Source organism: Poecilia reticulata, linkage group LG19 (genome assembly GCF_000633615.1).
Source record: "Poecilia reticulata strain Guanapo linkage group LG19, Guppy_female_1.0+MT, whole genome shotgun sequence".
In the NCBI taxonomy this organism is placed as follows: domain Eukaryota; kingdom Metazoa; phylum Chordata; class Actinopteri; order Cyprinodontiformes; family Poeciliidae; genus Poecilia; species Poecilia reticulata.
Genome location: NC_024349.1, coordinates 26,604,484 through 26,611,138, shown reverse-complemented (window position 1 = coordinate 26,611,138; position 6,655 = coordinate 26,604,484). Strand labels below are relative to the sequence as shown.

The 6,655-nt window shown below is 38.0% G+C and overlaps 1 long non-coding RNA gene across 1 annotated transcript; it reads right to left on the bottom strand.

Annotated features, from left to right (window-relative positions):
- Positions 1-622: 622 nt before the first annotated feature.
- Positions 623-2,341, bottom strand: LOC108167280 (uncharacterized). Its single transcript, XR_001777639.1, has 2 exons — positions 2,257-2,341; positions 623-1,845 (listed from the first exon to the last, which is right to left on the bottom strand). It is a non-coding gene; the product is annotated as an uncharacterized LOC108167280 (long non-coding RNA).
- Positions 2,342-6,655: the final 4,314 nt, after the last annotated feature.

The window sequence follows — 6,655 nt, the reverse complement described above, 5'->3', positions numbered from 1 at the left end:
AAGGTTTTTAGGAGCGCCTTATAGTGCGGAAAATACGGTACTTCTATTTTGACAGTTAAAAATACAAAAGGTCTGAGAAAAAGTGACAAGTTAAAGCCCTAAATCAGGGGTGTCCAAGGTCGGTCCTGGAGGGCCGGCATCCTGCACGTTTTAGTTCTCTCCCTGGTGGTAGTAACAACCTTTTCAGCTTGTCAATGTTCCTCTTAGGGCTTCTAATGAGCCATCATTTGATCCAGGTGCATTAAACCAGAGAGAACTAAAACATGCAGGATGGCAATCCCTTTTTAAAACACAGGTTTGGAGTTTTTTTGTTCCTTAAATTAATGATAAACTTCATTTAAAAGTTTAAATGAAGTTTAAACTTTTAAATGAAGTTTAAAAGTTTAAACTTCATTTAAAAGTTTAAACTTTTAAATGAACAACACACAGTACACAGTACAGTACAACACAATACATTTTGTGTTGTACTGTCTTTTACCAATAATTAAATCTGATGTTCTGAAACACTGAAGTTCGATAGGCATGCCAAAGACAGGACCAGTCATCACATTACAAACATTCGGACAGAAGTTTTGGTGATTACTTCCTTTTCACAAGAACATCAATCATCCAGAAAGGTTCATAAAGAAATAGATGATTTATTCAGAGATTTGCTCACAGTTTTTGTTCTTTCAGACGCCAACAAGTTCTCAGATTAGCTGCTGATGCAGCTTTCAGTCCAGATGCCATAAACAGAAAAAAGAATAAATATACACATACATACACACACACACACATTCCCAAGCTGCTCTATGTTGATGTACTGCAGCCAGTCAGTAACAGTTTCAGAAACTTTGAGCAGTCCAGCTGTTTGCCCATCTTTGGTCAGAGGTTCAGTCGATGTGTGCATGTAGGCAGGGAGATGGGTGGGGAATGGTGTGGGTGGGGATCTGTGTTTGTGTGGTGAATGGTGTGGGTGGGGATCTGTGTTTGTGTGGTATGTGTGCAAGGGGAGGAGGTGGAGACGAAAGTTGTAAATGAATCCATTTGCAGCAGGTGAAGTTCCTACTTTCTGTCTCAGATGTTCATGTTTGTGTTCAGGCAGGATTCATGCTTCAAACAGAGCACCAAATGTCCAGTCAAAAACAAAGATCACAGTTGCTGGTGCAGTAGAACAGCCTTGGGGTTTTACAACTGAAAATTGTGGTTTTGTTCCAAGTTGAAATTCTCATTCTATTGTAGTGACTTGAGAGAGTTAGCAACGCCCGGTTCCAAACACACCACCAACTAGAAGGTTATCTAGTTTGGCAGCTCTGTGGACAGGAGACGCAGTTCAAGTTTCAAATAGAAATGTTTATTTTTCCTCACAGTAATGTATTCTGTCAACTTTATCATTTACTGAACCCAACAAAACAAACAAAGGGGACTTTAAGAACCTAAGGCTCAGCGACTGGAGTCTGGGTCAAAGAAGGGCATGGAATAAAAGACACGGGACACCCCACTTTCACACATACTTTTTTTTAATGAGCAGATGGACCACAGCAGGTTTCAAAGTAGTGGGAAAACATTCAGATATCAGGGAAGCATTTACCATTTCAACAATACATGGAACAATACAGTCAAAGACATCTATAAACCAACGCCTGGGCATGGTCCAGAGGGCATGAAGAAAGCTTTAACTTTTTAACAATTTTTGTCAATTCACTAAGAGACACAGGCTCAAAACATTAAAAGACTGCATGGCAAACTGATGGAGCCACTGGATCCACATTAGATAGAGGAGACAATCCAAGATCAGAAATGTTGTTTCTGAAAAATGTCAGGAAGTCTTCAGAGAGATTGGATGAAGAGATTTCATCAACATTTCTGTCACAGGGAGAAATAAGAGGTTTTAATGTGTTAAAAAGCACATGTGGTCTGTGACAGTCGGATGATTTTGTAAAATCAGGACAAGTTCTGCATAATTTACAAGCTTTAGCAATTTTGCAGATTATTTTTTAAAAAGGCAACATACAATATTAGCTCAATAAAAGTATTTCTAATGAGCTACTCTTGAGATCTTAATGGCGTCTTGCAGAAACAGATAGTATTTTGCAAAGTTTTGTAGTTCTTTAAGTTTATAGCATTGTTTATTTCCTAGTTTTAAATATCTGCCTCTCTCAGCCACCACAAGTTAATTTAACAACCAGTTAATCCATAAAACCAAAAGCTTTAGCTCCTGGGCTAGGCTAATAATAACAAACTTTTTTAACTCTTCATGGTTCGGCACAAACTTACATAGGCTGGATTCATGACAGCTGCTGCATGTTTCATTCTGTTCTGTCTTCCAGCTGTACTTAATGGGCGGTTAAAGCGGTATTATTGTTTGCTGTAAACTTTATTCTGGAATCACAGAGCCACATAACAAGCACAATCGCTCTAGCCCACCCTCGGTCTGTTTCACACACAAATACATCCCCCTGGGCACATAACCAGAACAAACAATTCACGTGTTACATGCGTGCTGTGGCTAACTAGGTGAATGGTGACTCTGTTCTGCCAGCAGAGGAACCATTTTCTATTATCAAAATATGAAAGTACTCTTCCTTCACACTCTAGTCTTCCTGCTGAGTTGCGTCTGCCTCCTACAGGAATGCAGTGAATGATGAGAGAAAGTCCACAGATGCCATCAGCTGTCTGATTGGCCATTTCTTGGGTCCTGCCCTATAAGGAAAGGAGCCGAGGAGACAGCAAGAAGGAGAATGAGGAGGAGGCCCCGGCCTTGTTTGGACTGAGGATGGATGGAGGAGGTGGAGGCTTGATAAACTGGGAGGCAGCGCCTTAGACTCTCACTTCTGTCCTGCTCCCATCCCACATCATCCCAGCAGACCCTGCACTGCCACGGTAAGACCTCCTCAGCTGCACTCTGCTCTGTGATCATGATTATTTTCCTGAATGATGTATTCTGGCTTCTGCCATCATTTACTTCTTTCTGTAATTAATCTCTAGGAAAACTCTCATCAACACACCTCTTTAATCTACAACTTTCATCTTCACTTGAAAGTAGAAAAAATATTCCATTCCATTCCTCTCCACTTCACTTCTGACTTCTTGTTTCTCCTACTTTATGTTCACTCCTCTCTCCTCAGTTATGCTACTGCTGTTTCGCCTCTTCTCAGTGAACATATTTCTCCAAGTTTCTCTCTTTAATGTTGCATCTGCTAAACCATCTTTTCTCCTTCAGTTATTACCTGCATCTTCTTTCCCATTAGTTAAAAGTTTCTTTTTGTTTACCTACTTTCCTGTGAATGAAACATCACATTCCTGTTTTCTCTGTCTTTGGTCCTCCTCTCTCCTCCTGCAAAGAGAGGATCATGTTCTCTGTGCCTAAGAATGTTTTTTTCTTGTGAAGTGCTGTCCATTATCTCATTGGAAGTTTCTTATGTTAGGAAAATTGTCAAGATGTTACTCCTTTACCTCTCTGTGTCCCAAGCTCTGACTCTGGCTATGAGCTTAATGGTGTCTGAAAAGCCTGGCTTCTGCAGCAGATGTTCAATTGATAAAAATATGTTTATAAAAATACTGTAAATTGTTTTTCTAAACCAAATATGAGGCCTTCTGGTCCAAATGTTCAGACCTTGTAATGTTCCCTACCAATGACAGAAGAGACCAAATTATTCTCTGTCTCAAACACACTGGAATATCCCAACATCTGAGCCCATTTGATATCATTCAACTCTAAATCAAATCAGACAAAATAAATCTAAAAACGATCTTATGTTTCATTAAAATATCCACCAGCAGAGGGCATCTTTGAGACATTCCACAGGACTTTTTATTACCACGTTAAAATAAATATGTAAAATGAATACTTGTATTTTGGAGTTTGGGGTTTCAGGGTGTTTTCCAACCTAATAACGCCATAAAATACAGTTTGTTTTTAAAGCTCTTAATGACTTTATTTAAATGTACTTTTAAACCTTTCTATCCATCCCTTTATTAGATGTTCCTAGTACTAGGTGACTGGGCCTTTTCAGTGGCAGCACCCCAACTCTCAAACAAACCTTCGCTCCACCTCTGACCTGGGAATGTTTAAGTCTAAGATCAACCTTAATGTCTAGACAAGGTTTTAATACCATGTAGCATAGTGGCATTTCCCCTTATTTTTAATTGTTATATCTATGTTTTTTTTTGTAAAGTCTTTGGTCACCTTAGTTGGTTGTTGTGAAGCATTATATTAGAAAATCAGTCAGTCAATCAGCAAAATCCCTCTGATTTCTGCTGCATCATTCTCCATTCTGTCAGCTCTATTATCAGTCACCTCTACAAAGAAATATTCCTGATCTGATGATTTCTGAATCTTTCCAGCCACTATTTAGGTTTCTGATTGGCTTCTTACTGAACCCACAGGAGCTTTCCAGATTTGGGTAAGGACTCGGTCCAACAACGTGCAGTGGTTAGAAAAAATAACTTTCCAGATGAGACCAGTACCAGTACCAGCTAAATCTAAACCAATACTGGGCCTGCCATCTAGACGCAATCTGATCAGGATTTATTTTCCATCATCTTCAGATACTTGTTTCCAGACAATATTATAAATATATATGTGGAACTCAGTGTCTGGAACATTTAGTCATTTCCATTGTTTGGAAGAACATTTAGAGTTTTATTTGTGCTACAACCAAAAATATTTACCAAGCCTGCTTTTGGACTTGAATTTTACGAGATCTAACATTAGGGGGGTTAATTGATTAGAAATTAATTTTTACTTATAATTAAATTTACGTAACCTGAGTTTCATAAAAAAAAAATATATATATATATATATATATATACACATATACATATTTTATATATATATATATATATATATATATCCATCAAGTGAAGATAGAAAAAAAATAATTTTAGTATAATAATCTTTCTTTGGCAAAAATAAATTTCTGTACATTCAGCTGAGGATTTAAACTCACAATTAGACAAGGACAAAAACTTGAGTTAAGCAAAAGTTCTTATTTTTATTTATTTTACTTACTTTTTATTCTGTGTTCGCTGCTGATTTTGGATTAAATTACTCTTTCTTATTTGTGGGCTTCTGATGCTTTCATTCGAAGTTAAAATTCATTAAGAGGGATGAAGCTGAGACACACACAGATGAAGCCCGTTAAGCTAAAGGAGTCTCTGCAGTCAATGTTTTTAAGTTTAAGCCTAAACCTAAAAAGTAAACAGAAAACCACAGTAGAACCTTGTTCAGTATGTCGTAACTGACTGACAAAGCATATGTTTATCCCATTCTGCACCTTCAGCTGCAGAATGTGATGTTCCAGATTCCGTGATGTTCTCCTAACGTGTCAGCAGAAGTAGCCGCTGCACAAGGAATTTACAGTTCATAAAGATGGAGAGAGAAACAATTTAACTGACTAGGAAAATAAGAGCTGCAGAGAGGGGTGTCAGGCAGAACTCAGAGCAATGTTGACGCACAGAGGCCTGTCCTGCAGCCAGAACCAGCAGAAATATTCAGTTCCTGGAGTTCATGACTAAATATGGAGCAAAGTGCTGTGCAGGGAGAGGAACATGAGGAGAGATGAGGAAGGACAGATGGAGTGGAGTGGGGCAGGGTAAGGCAGAGCTAACAAAGAGAGAGAGAGAGCATACCAAACACAGGCAGGATTTCACTCATGACCGAAATAGGAAGTCTTCTCTGAGCAGAAAGTCATGTGACCACCTACCAGCTCTAGTTTTGGTGATGCTGCAAAACTTTGATAAATTTAATTAAAGTTTTCTTCCTCTTTGCTGTTTTTAATGTAGAAAAGTGATTTTAGAATAAATTTGGTTGGTAAAGTTTCAGTTTCTGGGCTCCTTTTTAGTGTTTCATCTTTAACTGACAGATAACGGAGTATCCCCAAATCTTCCTATTAAGCTAATTTTGCATTAATCAATATTTATTAACTATTACTAAACAGTGACTGTTACGACCAGTCTGGGGGGGCCAGGTCGCAACATGAAGGATCCATCCTCCTCTGATCTCAACAACCGACACACTCGAAGTTGAACAGTTGATAATGATTATTTATTTTAAAAAGATGTATTTTTGATAAAGATGTTACAATCTGAGTATTTGGCTTCAGAGTGAGCTATAGCCGAAAACAACAAACAAAAGGAAACTATCTAAATAGTAACAGAAACTTACGTACTTGAAAGTAAATAAACCAAAGAACAAAAACTTACCTTCCTAACTAAGAAAAACATGAGAAAACATAAACGGCAGCTCACCCCTACACTCCAGAACTCTAACACAGGTGAACAAAGGGAAGGGGTGTGGCCGGTGGAGATGAGTGGAGGATGGAACACAGAAAGTCAGCAGCTTTTATGTCCGTCACCTCCGGAAAGCAGCCAATAGGACGTCTCCGTCGTCTTCTTTGAACCAATCAGGGACGGTCACCTTCACACTCATGTTTATGATTAACTTTACGCCGTCAGTTGTAACAGTGACATTAAACCATACAAGTTTTTTTGTTTTTGAAGAAACCTTTTAACACTTTACAATGTAAAAATTCACAGAAAACAACTTCAACATGAGAAATTATTTGAAAAAAACAAACCTGTGGTTAAAGAAAATAAATAAAAATTTGATTGAATTACAAATTATTTACAAGATAATGTGTGGAAGTATATAAATATATAGTTCAGAAATTAT